At 41.5% G+C, this 15,722-nt stretch overlaps 1 protein-coding gene across 7 annotated transcripts in view; it reads left to right on the top strand.

Moving 5' to 3' along the window:
- The first annotated feature begins 5,260 nt into the window (after positions 1-5,260).
- The window catches only part of Tulp4 (TUB like protein 4), a 220,620-nt gene continuing 210,158 nt past the window's right edge, over positions 5,261-15,722 (top strand). For 4 of the 7 annotated variants that reach the window (XR_013424719.1, XM_078018816.1, XM_078018820.1 and 1 more), the window contains exon 1: positions 5,578-5,711. The gene's annotated coding sequence lies outside the window, so the exon portion shown is untranslated. Of the gene's footprint in view, positions 5,360-5,577; positions 5,712-15,722 lie in introns of those variants that run through there. The other 3 variants (XM_078018817.1, XM_078018819.1, XM_078018818.1) reach the window with 3 other exon arrangements.

Raw genomic sequence — 15,722 nt, 5'->3', positions numbered from 1 at the left:
TGGCAATGGAACCCAGGACCTCATGCATGCTGAGCAAGCACTCTTACCACTATACTACACCCATAACCCTTTTAAAATTTTGAGACAGGGTCCCTAGGCTGCTGAGGCTAACCTTGAACTTGTGATGCTCCTACCTTAGCCTCCCAAGTAGCTGCAATTAGAGACTTGCACCACTGTGCTCAAGTCTTCATAAGTTCTGATTAGATCTTCTATGTAGTGATTAAAGCAAAACCAAGATGTAACAAACAGGTTATATAAAATGGATGAGACCAAAATGTTTAAGATGTCTGATATCTGAGACAGTTATTCCCATTGTATTCTGCCTCAGTTACTGGCCTTCCCTCTGCGTCTTCAGTCTCAAGCTTTACAGCCTTCAGCTGCCAACTGCAAGGTACCTGTATCTTCTCAGAGGCAGCACCTCTTAAGGTTTGTGTCAAAACTGGGTGTAGCATTCACCACTTTATAGCCCCTGCCAGGCTCCTCTGACACAACTCCATAAAGTCTATCTCTTTCTGCTTTCTCAGGAACTTCTCCAAGCTCTTCTGCCACTTGACTTCACCAGGGCCCTTATGTCATGCCTTTGATGCTGAACCTCATGGAGAAAGGTGTGGGGGTTATTGATCTGTTTCCTCCTCCCCAGAGACGACTCTGCATGTCAAGATGTGAGACAGCTTTTAGCACATTTTCAAAAAAAAAAAAAAAGCATTACCAAGCCAACAGTGCCTTTTAGACCATCAACTGCTCTGCTCAAAGAAAAATTTTTACCCAATCACACTTACCTATTCAGAGGTCTGGTAAGTGTTCAGGGCTCCTAAAGGACCAGCATTTGGAGGCAGGAGACTGTGGGCAAACTATGGCTATCTGCTTATCTCTTTTCTTCCCTTGGATAGGAGAAAAGAGACAATTATAAAAGTGCTTCTCTCTCTCTTTTAAAAAACATTTTTCTCTTGTTTCCCAGTTTTTCCTGTTCAGAGTGAGCTGGGCTGTGCTTTTGGTCCTAGACCTTGGGTCCAAGTATGTTTTATCTCCAGATACTGAGGAGGGTGGCAAAGAGGAAGCTATTAGCTGAATGGATATTCAGGCTTTAAGAGAGCATGATGAGCAGGACCTTGAAGTTGCTCCAAGTGTCTACTCCAGAGAATGATAGGCACATGGACCCAAAGCCAGCTACCAAGGCTACCTACCCTGTTGGCCCCCCTGTTAGGAGTTCTTCTTTATCTGAACCAAACCCTTTCCCCATAAATTCCCACACACTGCTTTTTATTCTGGACAGTGCCTGGCCTAATGTAGGAACTCAAAAAATAATGAAAAAGAAACAGCACTCCCACAATGACCACCGTCAAACAGCGGAGCAGTCTGTCTCTTTCCAGGTCAAACATTCTATTTTCAACAGCTATTTATAAAACTGCATAGGATGTGCTGTGACTTATAGCCCTCCACATTTGGCCATGGTGGCATCGGCAATGGGGGAAACCGCCTGAATGTGGCATAGCTCAGCACAGCTTAAAGGGCACAGGCATTTCCTCCTGGTGCTGAGTTTCCAGTACTGAAGCCTAAGCTGGCACTGGCATTTCTGGCTCTCAGGACGCACTGAAAGCCAAGAGACTTGCATCTGATTCTCCAAAAGCTCTGGCTCCTCTGCCATCTCCTGATGTTCAGGATCTAGTTTCCCTATCTTTGTGCCCAGTGTCTTAGTGCCTAAAGGGCTTGAGTCAGCAGAACCTTTTGGCTTTGAATTGTCACACACAGGAAGTAGGGGAGATGCCTTCTCACAAGTTGGGTGATAAGGAGGTGGGGAAGAGGCTAGTGACAAGAGCTTCTGCATGTCCCAAAATAACATGATAGGGAGGAAGGGAGGAGACAAGGAGACAGCAGAAGGGAAGGAGATCAATTAGGCACCCTGTAACTGTACTGTAACAGGCCCAACTTTAGTATAGGACTGAGGTACTCGACCACATGATGTTCTCAGTTGCCTCAGGTTCTCAGCCATATTTTGTGGATGTTCAACATTTCCATCACAACCAGATTATCACCCTGTTATGTAGAATACCCATAAGATCCAGTCTGAACCATGAACTATGGTGTGACCCAAGGCAGGGATCAAGAAAAGTGTAACTTGATAAGAAAGTTACATATCTCTCAGAACTTTTGGTAGCTTGATTAGAGTAGGAAGAAGTTTTTGTTTTTTTTTTTTTTTTGTACTGGGGATTTAACCAAGGGCACTTAACCAGTGAGCCACATTTCCAGCCTGTTTTAAAATATTTTATTTAGAGACAGGGTCTTGCTAAAGTTGCTTAGAGCCTTGATAAGTTGCTGAGGCTGGCTTTGAACTCATAATTCTTCTGCTACAGCCTCCCAAGATACTAGGATTACAGGTATGTGCCATGCCCAGCAAGGAAGAAATTTTTGCAGTCTTGAATTTTGAACCCAAAGAAAGCTAGTGAATTGGGTTAGTAATACCAAACAAATGATATTGTTTTTAGTAGTAATTATCATTCAGCAATTACTGTGGGTAGGTTTAATTTCTTCAAGGGCGTTGCCAAAATTTCTAATATTTAAAAGTATTTTAGACATAACAATGAGAATTATTGGGACTGGAGTCATTGCTAAGTGGTAGAGCGCTTGCCTAGCATGCATGAGGCACTGGGTTTGATCTCCAACACCATAAAAAAACTAAATAAACATGTGGCTGGGGTTGTGGCTTAGTGGTAGAGCGCTAACCTAGCACATGTGAGGATCTGGGTTCCATCCTCAGCACAACATAAAAATAAATAAATAAAATAAAGGTATTGTGACCAACACAACTAAAAAATAAATATTAAAAAAACTAAGTAAATAAAATAAAGGTATTAAAAAAATGAGGTTATTGTACCAGTGGGATTTTGAAGGCTGGTGGAATGGTCTGCTTTGCCAAGTCTCCCTTTCCTAATTGCTCCCAGTTGCTTCAAATTTCTAAATAAGAGGCCACTCTTTTCATTTCCTGAGAAAGTTTTTTAAAGTGCAAAATGCTGGTTCACAACAGATTTATCAAATTATTATAAATGAATCTCTTATATATTTATTTTTTAGTTGTAGTTGGACACAATATCTTTATTTATTTATTTTTATGTGGTGCTGGGGATTGAACCCAGGGCCTCACACAAGCTAGGTGAGCACTCTACCACTAAGCCACAATCCCAGCCCCGAAGCTAAAGGTCTTTAAAAAAGTTTTTGTTTTTAGTTGTAGATGAACACATAGTATCTTTGTTTATTTTCATGTAGTGCAGAGGATTGAACCCAGTGCAAGGCAAACACTTTACCACTGAGGCCCAGCCCCAGCCTCTAAATTAAAGGTCTTAAGCAAACCATTTTGCTTCTGAAAATGCAGAGGAAGGGAGTAGATCTCTAAGATGGTAGAAAGAAAGTAAGGGCTAGAAGGCAGCTACTGAGAGAAATGGAACAGAACAGTAAAAGGAAATATATGAAAAATTATGGTGCTAGCAAAAGAGTAGTTTCAAGGTGTTTTTATTTTGCAGAAGAGAAATGTCTTGATGGTATTAAATAATTTACTGTTATATATAGATGGTATTTGTTGGTTCAAGAAAGTTCTTCAACTGTGTTTTCATCTTTCATCCTCAGTTTCAGAAGTTTCATAATTTGCTCCAGGTTTCTAATTGCTGATCGCTGTGTGGGGGTGGGAAGGAGGGAAAGGGGAAGGGAGAGAGAGAGAAGTACTTTAAAAATGTTATATATGTATTTTAGGGCTGGGATTGTGGCTCAGTGATAGAGCACTTGCCTAATGTGTGAGGCACTCACTGGGTTTGATCCTCATCCCTATATAAAAAAATAAATAAAATAAAGCTATAAAATGTTATATATGTATTTTTAAAGTAATTCTGCTTAGAAACTGTAAATTTTGTTTTCCCCACAGGATGTAGAATTTTATGGAGCATTAAACTGAAGCACTGTAGTAATGACACTCGTTAAGAATTATCTTTTTTTTTTCTTTTTTATTTTTTATTTTTAGTTCTCGGTGGACACAACATCTTTGTATGTGGTGCTGAGGATCGAACCCGGGCCGCACGCATGCCAGGCGAGCGCGCTACCGCTTGAGCCACATCCCCAGCCCCAAGAATTATCTTTTTATATTCAAGGTACTCTAAAATCTGAATGTAGTTTTGTTTCTTAAATATTTTAAAATTTAGTTTAGGGGTGCATATATTGTTATGAAATAATGGTGAATTAGTACTTCTATCAAATATGTTGTTTATATGAACTCATATATGAAGTAATATTGTTTTAAAATTGCTGATTTTTTTTTTATGGTACTAGATATTGAACCTAGAGGTGCTCTACCACGGAGCTACATCCTCAGTCCTTTTTATTGTTTTGAGACAGGGTTTCCCAAAGCCCTGGATGGACTGGTCTCCAAGTTACTATCCTCCTGCTTCAGGCTCTGAATAGCTGGGATTACATGTTTGTGCCACCACGTTGGCCTAAAATTGCCTTTTTAAAGATAAAGATAGCTAGGTAGCATCTGTCGACATTTTAAAAATTGCAGGTATGGAATTTTATAATTTGACAGATTGAGTCCAACTTCCTTCTTTCTGACCAAATTCGCAGAAGCAGTAATTCTTAATCTGAAACTGATTTGAATTTATGCGGATAGGCAAATAGAAAACTCTGCTGAGCACTTGCAGAGTGTCTACTATTCTTAACTGTGCCTCAATTCAAGGAAGAAAGGATGCTGGATCTTCTCTTTTAAACTATACATATGAGAACAGTCCCACAATCAGCAATGCCTTTTCTTTGTAAGGATGAAAAATGAAGGAAAAATGACTGAAGTTTTCATTCCTATCAAAATATCAATTTTAATGTGGGGAAAGGGTCTGAGTTCTTGCCTGTGTAAGTTAAAATGACACTATCAACTCCTTTCTCCGTAAGACCAACTGGAAAAGAGATCCTCGAAGTGAGATCATCATCATCATCGAAGGCATTTCAACGACTGTTTTCATGGGAAGCCACGCTGGCTCATAGTATGAGCAAACCCGTGCTCTCTAATGGCTCTCAATTGGAGGCACTACGTGATGTCCACTTCCGGCCCCACTGAAGTCAGGACAGCACACAGATCCTGACGTTGTGGGGTGTGAGGGTTTTTCACATTCGCAAGGCTCCGAAGACCACGCTAGGCATCGTCTGGCCGTCGTGCAGCCTGGGTACAGCTGTGGTCCAGGGGAGACCGCTGTCGGGTGCGCGCGCGCGAGTGTGCGTGTGTGTGCGCGCGCGCGAGTGGCGGGCGGGAGGCTGCCGAGGCTGGGGGTCTCGCGGGTGGAGGCGGGTGGCCCGGCTGGCAGTGGCTCCGTTTCCAGTCGCGCGCCAGGTGAGCGCGGTGGAGTTGGGGGACCGGGTGGTTGGGGGACGGGGGCCGAGACCGTCTCGCGCGCGGCAGGGCAGCGCCAACCGCCCGGGCAGCGCCAACGGCCAGCGGCGCGGGTCCAGGCAGGCGGGCGGGCTGGCCCGGGAGGCGCCGCTCGCCGCGCCGGGTCACGTGGCGCGGTCACGTGGCGCGCAGCCGGGCCGGCGGCGGCGGCGGCGGCGGCGGCGGCGGCGGCCGAGGGAGGCGGAGACTTCGGCCGAGACGCGGGGGGAGGCGGCGGCGGCGGCGGCGGGGCTGCTGGAGGCGGAGGCGGAGAGGCGCGGAGAGGCGCGGGGCCGCCGCCACGGCGCGGGAGGTGAGGCAGCACGGGGGCTGCTGTCTCCGGTCGCGGCGGGCAGGGGTGCCGCGCCGTCCCGCGGGAGGGGCGCCGGCTCGGAGCGCCCCGGGGCCCCGGCGAGTGTCCCCGCGGGCCCGGCGCCGGCGGGCGTGGTGGGCGCGGCGGGCGGGGCTGGCGGCGCGGGGCCGGGCTGGCGGGTGGGCCGTCTGCACTCGGGCCGAGGGCGCGGCGCCGAGGGCGTCTGACCCGGCCCCGGGCGGCCGTGGCTGCGGGTTTGCTGGGTAGCCTTTTGTTCGAGCCCGTGAGAAAATGGTGCGAAAGCGGAGCTCGGGGTGTGCGTGCGTGCGTGTGTGTGTGTGTGTGTGTGTGTGTAAATCAGGAGGCGTTTGGCTTGGAGCCATTTTTTTCTTCTTAATTGTGGAGACAGAAAATCCCTTAAAACGATTTCCCCGGGGAGACGGGGCTGTGCTCCCCCTGGCCGCCGCACCGTCGGGATGGAGTGGCTTTCCCTCCCTGCTCTGCCCACCTCCCGTCCTCGGTCCAGTCTCCCTCCTTCCTTCCCCTTCCTGCCCGCCCCACCTTCGGTGAAGCCCGGGGAGCGAGCGGGGTGTCTGCAAAGCGGCCCGGTCACCTGTCGTGGCAGCTGCATGGAAATCCCGGCGCTAATGCTGTCTGGAGCCTGCTGTTTCCTCTGGCAAATCGCGGAGATTCCGCTCCCTGTACCAACCCTTCCTCCTTCCCTGTGCCTCAAAACCCAGTGCATCATGCCGATGCAAAGTTTGACCCGCTTGGGGCAATTAGCAGGGAGTCGTCTCCTCCTCCTGTCACGACGGCACTTCATGGTTGAGAAGATGAGGGCCATCTGGCTTTGTGGAGAGAAATTAGGGTGATGCCCTCTCTCTGAGCTTGATGCCCCTTAGGGAGGGACCTGTTCATCCTGCCGGCTAATTCGCCCAGGTGATCCGAAAGTCTGGTAAGACTTCTTCCCCTGGGGATAATCATTATCCCTGGCCAGGGAACCGTTTCCCGGGTTTTTCTATACGGGGACCCCCCCCCCCCCCCTTTAGTAGGCAGGTTTTAGCACAGAGGAAATTGTCTCTAAGGGTTTTGAAGAGTGTAAAGATCCGTCTAGAATTCCCTTTCTTTGTTTTTCTTCTCGTATCTGGGGTCTCCATTCCTCAGCTATTTGGAATTTACTTCTTGCAGGCAAGACTGCAAGAATGGTGCTGTGGTCCTGGAGAGTTCTCTCCAGGTCCAGCAGTGTTGGCTTGCTGCAGTTCCAGTTTGGGATGAGTGTGAAGTGACAGGGAACTTGCACTTAGCCATACTGCAGTCCAGAGTTTGGAGTTGATCTCAACTTGTACAGTGATAGCCACATTCAGAATGGGAAATTCACACTCGTCCCCCTTTTTTGTAATAGTCTGCTGTGTGGAAATGATAGTACGTGTTATTGAATAGCCAAATCTGATGTTTAATCCCTCAATTTAAAAAATGGTAATTTGTATGAAAGTTATTATACTAAGAATGAGAATTTCCATTAACAGTTTTTAAGAGGACTGTGGAAGTAGCAGTTTCTTTTTCACATTGGGGAGGTGTGTAGTATTGAGTTAGAAGGGAGTAATATAGGGAAAAATGTTTTTAACACATTAAAGTTTTTAGGACATGGAAGAAGAGTAGAAAACCATGATTATGATTGCTCATGTGCCTGAGAAATAACATAATGTATTTACTACTGTATATTTTTAAATACAGTCCTCTTTATTTAGAAAGGATGCATCACTTTGAACTTTCTAGTTTTGATATGGAGGTATAAGAGTAGTGATTTGGCTATTCACCTTATTTTTCCTACTAAAATTGAATTGATTTTTTTTAACCCTTACAAGGATGGGTGGTACATGAAACCAGTTTTAAATTGAAACATCCATTGTGAATGTTAAGATCTCAAGTAATAGAAGAATGGGGGAGACAGCAGCCTTCTTGCAGGCAAAATTTCAGCCCTCTCTAGGTAGTTTATAGGACAGAATATGAAGACCATGTTTTCTTTTTGGGTTTGCTGCAGGTTACACTGAATGTCTGGATTTGGAAAGGTTTATTGAGTGGTTCCTGTGTGCATGGATAAGCTAGGTGGCAATCAGTGCCTTAGTGTTCCAAAGCATTTACAGCATTATTTGAAGTCTCTCTCTTGTTCTCTTCTATGGAGGAAGAAAGAGTGAGGACAGATTGAGTGGCCCAGCTGTGCATGTGCTCTGTAAAATGCAGTTAAAAATTGAGTGAAACCTCTGGTATGAAATGCTGTGATTTAGTCATTACATTGGTTCCTGCTGAAGATTCAGTATTACTAAAAGCCTTGCAGAAATTGTATGTTTGCCTGTAATGAGACTGCAAGGAATATGTAATTAAGAAGTCAAATTTGTCTGGGACATTGTTAATCTAGTTAATAAATTTTAACATACTAGATTTTCTTTTTTTAAAAAAATATTTATTTTTCAGTTTTAGGTGGACACAATATTTTATTTTATATTTTTTAGGTGGTGCTGAGAATTGAAGCCAGTGCTTCATGCATGCTGGGCAAGTATACCACGAGCGAGCCACAACCCAGCCCTAACATGCTAGATTTTGTACATGGTCAAATATACATGACATAAAACTTACCATTTTAACCATTTAAAATTTTTTTTAAAAAAATATTGAATTTATTTTTTTAGTGGACACATATCTTTATTTAATTATTTTTATTTGGTGTTGAGGATTGAACCCAGGGCCTTGCACATGCTTAGGCGAGTGCTCTACCTCTGAGCCACACCCCTAGCCCTAAAAAATTTTTTTTTATAATTATAGATGGACAGGTATGCCTTTATATTTTTATTGTTTATTTATTTTTATTTTTTTAAAGGAAGGAATTTTTTTAATACATTTATTCTATTTATTCATTTGTATGTGGTGCTGAAGATCAAACCAGGGCCTCACATGTGCTAGGCAAGCACTCTACTGCTGAGCTATCACCCCAGCCCCAGCATGCCTTTGTTTTAAAAAAAATTTTTTAAAATATTTATTTTTTTGTAGTTGTACAAAATAACTTAATTTTATTTATTATTTATATAAATAAATAATAAATAAAAATTTATATGGTGTTGAGGATTGAACCCAGGGCCTTCCATGTGTGAGGCAAGCGTTCTACCTCTGAGCCATAACCCTAGCCCCATGCCTTTATTTAATTTATTTTTTTGATGTGGTGCTGAGGCTCTAACCCAGTGCCTCACACATGCCAGGCAAGCGCTCTGCCACTGAGCTACAGCCCCAGACCTGATTTTAATCACTTTTAATGGCATTAAATATGTTTTTTCTTATGCAAGCAAGCATTACCACCATGCATATCTAAAATTTTTCATTTTCTCAAACTGAAATCCTGTACCATTAAATAATAACTTTCCATTCTCCCACATTCTCTGGCAAACACCCTTCTATTTTTTTACTTTATGAATCTGACAACTCTTGGTTCTCTGTATAATTGGAACCACAGTGTCTGTCCATTTGTGACTGGCTTGTTTCACTTAGCATGATGTTCTTAAGTTTTATCCATGTTGCTTTGTGGAAAGCATGTATATAGGGCTCCTTTAAAATAAAATAAATCTATGGAAATGTAGGTAAATGTTAATATAATTCTAATATGGGGAAAGTCCTCTAAGCTTTACACCAAACAAAAACTCATAAAGTAAAAGATTTGATAAGTTTTATTCCTTTTGGTGTGTGTGCGGGGGAGGTATTTGGGGGGTACTTGTAGCTCTGACTCTGAGCTACATCCCCAACCCTTTTCTTTAAATTTTTATTTTGAGGCAGGATCTCACTAAGTTGTCCAGGTTGGCCTCAAACTTTTGATCCTCTTGCCTCTGCCTCTTGAGGACCTGGAATTAATAGTGTGTGTCACTGTAACTGGCTTGATAACAGGTACAGATGACAGCCCGCAAAATTTTAAATATCTATAGTAAAGAATAGCATGAACAAAAAGACAAATGACAAGCTGGAAAATTATGTGCAGCTTATGCATTGAGCATCTTAATTTACAAAGAGCTGTAGAACTGTAAAAATCAATAAGAAAACTGAGCACCTCATTAGAAATATGGGCTAAGGAGCAGTATTTGTTTCCTTTTTGTGGTTCTGGGGATTAAATTCATGGCTATGAGCATTCTATGCATAAATTTTACCTTCTTATGGAAATTTTAAACATTAAAAAAGTGGAGATTAGTATAATGAAGCATTGTGTCTGCTATCCAATTTTAGCAGTTCTAAACATCTCCAGTCTTTTTTTTTTTTAATTTTTTTTTAGTTGTAGATGCACACAGTACCTTTATTTTATTTATTTTTATGCGGTGCTGAGGATCGAACCCAGGGCCTCCTACGTGCTAGGCGAGTGCTCTACCTCTGAACCACAACCCCAGCCCCAACATCTCCAGTCTTATTTGAAGGATACTCCTTCTCCCCTATCCTGGGATTATTTTAAATCATACGAAATTGTTTTGTAATTTTGTCAGTAAATATTTAAGTGCTTGTCTTTAAAAGAAAAAGCCTCCTTAAAAAAACAACCTGGGGCTGGGGATGTGGCTCAAGCGATAGCGGGCTCTCCTGGAATGCGTGGGGCGCTAGGTTTGATCCTCAGCACCACATAAAAAAATAAAATAAAGATGTCATGTCCACCCAAAACTAAGAAATGAATATTAAAAAATTCTCTCTTTCTCTTAAAAAAAAAATAAACAACAACCTGGGCACTTTGCTTGTAATCCCAGCAGCTGAGAAGGCCGAGGCAAGAGGATCACAAGTTCAAAGCCAGCCCCAGCAACTTTACAAGGCTCTAAGTAACCTTAGCAAGACCCTGTCTCTAAATAAAATATTAAAAAAAAAACAAAAAACAGTCTGGGGGATGTGGCTTAGTGGTTAAGTGCCCCTGGGTTCAATCCCTGGTACCCCCCCAAAAAAAGTCACAATACTATTATCTGACCTTAAAAGAATAATTTCTGGGCTTTGGTTGTAGCTCAGTGGTAGAGTGTTTGCTTAAGTGGTAGAGTGTTTCTGTTTCAGCACTGAAACACAAATTAATATTGTTATTTTTTATTTTTTAGTTATAGGTAGACACAATATCTTCATTTATGTGGTGCTGAGGATTGAATCCAGTGCCTCACTCATGCTAGGCGAGTGCTCTACCACTGAGCCATAATCCCAGCCTGAATTAATATTTCCTTTTTTTCTTAAATTTTATTTTATTTGTTTATTTTTATGTGGTGCTGAGGATCGAACCCAGGGCCTTGCATGTGCGAGGCGAGCACTCTATCACTGGCCATAACCCCAGCCCTGAATTAATATTTCTTAATGTCATCAAATATCTACTGCCACAGGCAGTCAAGGGAACAGAGTAGATATTTGATGATATAATATGTCACATGACAGATTGCAAAGAAAAATATATCTGTCATGTGACATATAAATGGGCTAAAGACATGAACAGATCTTTGTTTTTTTTTTTTGTGGTGCTGGGGATCAAACCCAGGACTTTGTGCATGCTAGGCAAGCACTCTGCCCCTGAGCTACGTCTCAACCTAATTTCTTTCAATTTAAACTTTTTGTCATGAAATCTTATATGTTGTTATTTGAATTAAGACTGAAATGAGGGGCTGTGGGGTGGCTTAGTGGTAGAGTGCTTGCCTAGCATGAGGGAGAACTGGGTTCCATCCCCTGCACCACATAAACAAACTAAATGAACAAAAATAAAGATATTGTGTCCATCTACAACTGAGTTTGTTCGAAGTTTATTTTATTTTTACCCATAGGGTCTTTATTTTTCTTTGCAAGTTTTTTTTTTTTTTTAATACCAAGGATTGAACCCAAGGGCACTTAACCACTGAGCCACATCCTCAACCCTTTTTTATTTTAATTTTTTAAGTTTTAAGACAGCATCTTAACAGTTGCTTAGAGCCCTGCTGAGTTCCTGAGGCTGGCCTCGAACTTGGGATCTTCTTGCCTCAGCCTTCTGAATTGCTGGGATTATAGGTGTTCTCCACCATGCCTGGCTCTTTCCAATTTTTCTTCTTTTTTTTAATATTTATCTTTTTTTAGTTGTAGTTGGACACAATACCTTTATTTTATTTATTTATTTTTATGTAGTGCTGAGGATCGAATCCAGGGCCTCACACATGCTAGGCAAGTGTTCTGCCACTGAATTACAGCCCCAGCCCAGCAACTATTCTTGATCATTACTTTGATCTGTGGATTCACGAGGATTAAAATTTTGCGATGTTCTTATTCTTCCATTCTACTTAGTTATTAGCTGAAATATGTAAGTATATATAAGTCAATATATAAGTAGGTAAGTCGACATGTGATAATTAACTCCCTTGGTCATAGATTAGGAAGGGTGAGAAAATAATCTTATTTCTTTTGATTTACTGGTTTTCAAAGTCATGAACTGGTCCCATAGCAGTCTCCAGTGGTCATGGATGAGGGTTTTTCCTTCCTTTTTTTCACCTTGGGCTGGGATTGAACGTATGTCGTGCTAGGCAAGTACAATACCACTGCGCTGTGTCCCCAGCCCATTTTCCTCTCTTTAGTATCATTTTGAACTCCCTTATTCCTTATTTTAGCACATATGTTGTCTCTTGCAGTCCCTTTTCCCCTCACTGGGATTGAAATCAGGATGTTCTAATACTGAGCTACATCCTAAGCCTTTTATTTTGAGACAGGATCTAGCCTTGAACTTGTAATCCTCTTGTCTCAGCCTCCTGAGTAACTAGAGTAGCCAGGATTAAAGGGTGCACCACTGCACCCAGCAATTGTCTTTTGATGCTGAAATTGCTCATCTCTGGAGATACACATCTTTCTTAAGTTAGCACCTGAGTTCCAACATGTTTTTAGTAATCTAATAGCTTCCTTGCTTTCTAATACAATAAGATGTTCTAGGCTTATCTGGTATACTTCATATTTCAGACTTGGAATTAAAACAGACCACTTTTAAAAGAAAATTAATGACAGTTCAACACATTAAAATATTTAATTTCACTAGTCATTAAAAGAAATGAAATTAAAATAAAAAAATAAGATATCATTTGTGATGGACTGAATGTTAGTGATCCTTCCCCTAAAATCTTATATTGAAGCTCCAGTCCCCAGTGTGATAGTATTTGGAGATGGGGCGTTTAGAAGTAATGATGTTAGCTGAGGTCATGAGGGTGGAAGTTCATGGTCGATTAGTGACCTTATAAAGAGGACACCAGAGGGCTTGTGCTCATGTCTCCTTCCCCCACTCAGGAATTCATGTGAGTGAACCTTGAGGTGACAACTCCCTGTGAGCCAAGAGAGAAAGCCAGGATGACACCTACCTTGCTGGTATCTTGATCTTGGAATTCTTGCCTCCCAAACTGAGAAATCAGTTTCTCAGTTTAAGCCACCCAGTCTGTGGTACAGTTGGCTCTCTGTAACTTCAGGTTCCATATTCATAGATTTAACCAATATTTCCCAGATCGAAAATATTTGGGAAAAAAAATCTCATGTATATTAGATATGTTTAGACTTCCCCCTTGTCATTATTCCCTGAACAATACAGTATAGCAATGTTTTACATAGCATTTACATTGTTAGGTATTGAAAGTAATCTAGAGATGATTTAAAATATATGGGGGCTGGGGATGTGGCTCAAGCGGTAACGTGCTTGCCTGGCATGTGTGAGGCACTGGGTTTGATCCTTAGCACCACATTAAAAAAAAAAAAAAAGATGTTGTGTTCAACCAAAAACTAAAAAATAAATATTAAAAAACCTCTCTCTCTCTCTCTCTCAAAAATAAAATATATGGAGGATGTGCTTTGGTTATATGCAAATAACATGCTATTTTATGTAAAGACTTTGAGCACAAGTGGATTTTGGGATCCACAGGGGGTTCTAGAACCAATTTTCTGTGGGTACTGAGGAATAATTGTCTTTTGTTATGGCAGCCTGAGCAGACAAATATATCAGTTTTCAGTTATTTGCTGGCAATTTAGACCAAAATGGACATGAATTGATTTGCTAAAACTTAATATCAAGTATGATATTCTGTTTTTTTTGGTAATCTTAATGTTTGGATATCTCCCTGTGGAATAGGAATAAGGATGATGGTAAATTTCAGGGCTGGTGCAAATGAAGGGAAACCTTTACTCTGAGACACAGTAGAGATGGAAATTACTCATTCTAGACAACTGCTGTTAAGGTGTCAAGTGCAAAATGTACATGGCCTTTGACACAGAAAGTCTATGTTTAGTAAGAATTTATTGTAAGAAATAAAAGGAAAAGTTAGCAAAGATAGGTATACATAGTAAAGAACTGGAAATAACCTTGAGTAAGGAATTGATTGGCTTATGACATGTCCATTGCATGTAGCCTTTGAAAATAATGATATACATTTATATTAATTGGTCTGGAAAGATGTGTGTGATATATTATTGGGTGAAAAAGGCAGGTTATAGAGCTGCAGGCATAGCACTTAGATAGGGTATAAGCATAGAAAATTCTGAAGAAGCAGACTGACGGCTTCGTTCTGAGGATCTAGGCTTCAGGAACCAGTTTGTGGGTAGTGCTTAGGTCACCATGTCTAAAGGACTTCACTAGCTGGTTACATTCTCCTGTCATCAGATTCAGATTTTAGATTTCCTGGAGGAAGTGTATGGTTTACCTTGGGTAATTTGGTGACCCTTTAGCCAGGCATGTGTGTGCATGCCTGTGTGTGCGCACGCGTGTGTGTAGCACTGCTCTTAAATGTTCACAAAGACTATCTAGGATAGGTGAGGAGTCACAAGGAGAATTGAAGTGTATTTAACTTAAGGAAGGGGAGGAGTTCCAGGGAGATGAGGAAATAGAAGCCCACTACTTATTTAGTTAAAATAAATACATTCTATGAGCAGAAATGTTGAATTGATTACCATATTTTCATAAAATTACTGCCAAAAGATAAACTTGGGCTTTCTTTTTTCTTTAACTGTCCCTTTAACATGTTAGGATTTATACCAATGTTTTAGCTCTGATTTTCCTTTCATAGAAGATGACTGGTCAAGATTAAAATTTTTTTTCATAGGTTTAAAATATGCTGTTTTTTTCAATTTAAATAGTTAACTCAGAATCAAATGTATTTTTCTGACATCAGTAAATAGGAATAGCAGTGTTTGTACTTTGTATCTCAAGGATATTCACCCTTGAGAGAAAAACTATCTTGATATTAGAATGAAGACTGGTGCCCCCAGTGGTCTCACTTCTCGTGTAGCGAGGCAGGAAGATGGCCTGAGCTCAGGGGTTTGAAACCAGCCTGGACAATGAAGCAAGATCCTGTCTTGAAAAAAACACAAGAAAAGATATTTCTCACTTAAAATATTCTTTATATCATAATGGATGTGGAAGGATATGGAAACATCATGTGAGGGATTATGTCTGCTTCTTCAGTAATCTTAATATGTGGGCATCTGTTCCCACTTTGGAATGGGAATAATAGAACCACTAGGTTAAAGTTTTTATAGTATCAGATCTAATAATGTCTGGTTAAGGCTAAGAATTTGGTCCTTTGGATAACTTTTATGAAAGATGTCTCAGCCTTCACTCATGTCTTCGCTATTGATCTGGTGAGTTCCTAGTTAGAACATGAGGTTCAAAAGACACTTTGGTACAGCTTTCAAAAGCTGTTGCTCACAGTTTTCAAATTCCCACTCAACAGTTATAGACAGATGTCACTGGGTTCAGAATTTTTTCAGCCTACCGGATGTTCTTTTATGCGTTTCTTACCAATAAAGAAAGGAAAGTGGGTTTAAACTTCTTGAGGCAGTTACTCCTTTGATTTATGGTTGTGTATTGTTTTTAGTGGAAAACTCTTTCAGTGCTATCACTGCTGCCTTTGGCTACCAAGAGTACATTTTACCTCCCCTCAGAAACATGTGTCCCATTACTGACAGCTGTGGCAGAATAATAGTGTCAGAGTTCCTCAGGCAAACAGCAGGCTGAGCTGTTGGTGCAGTGACCATTTAAAA

This window comes from Ictidomys tridecemlineatus, chromosome 8, assembly GCF_052094955.1.
Source record: "Ictidomys tridecemlineatus isolate mIctTri1 chromosome 8, mIctTri1.hap1, whole genome shotgun sequence".
Taxonomy (NCBI): Eukaryota; Metazoa; Chordata; class Mammalia; order Rodentia; family Sciuridae; genus Ictidomys; species Ictidomys tridecemlineatus.
This window is presented reverse-complemented; position numbering and strand designations above follow the sequence as displayed.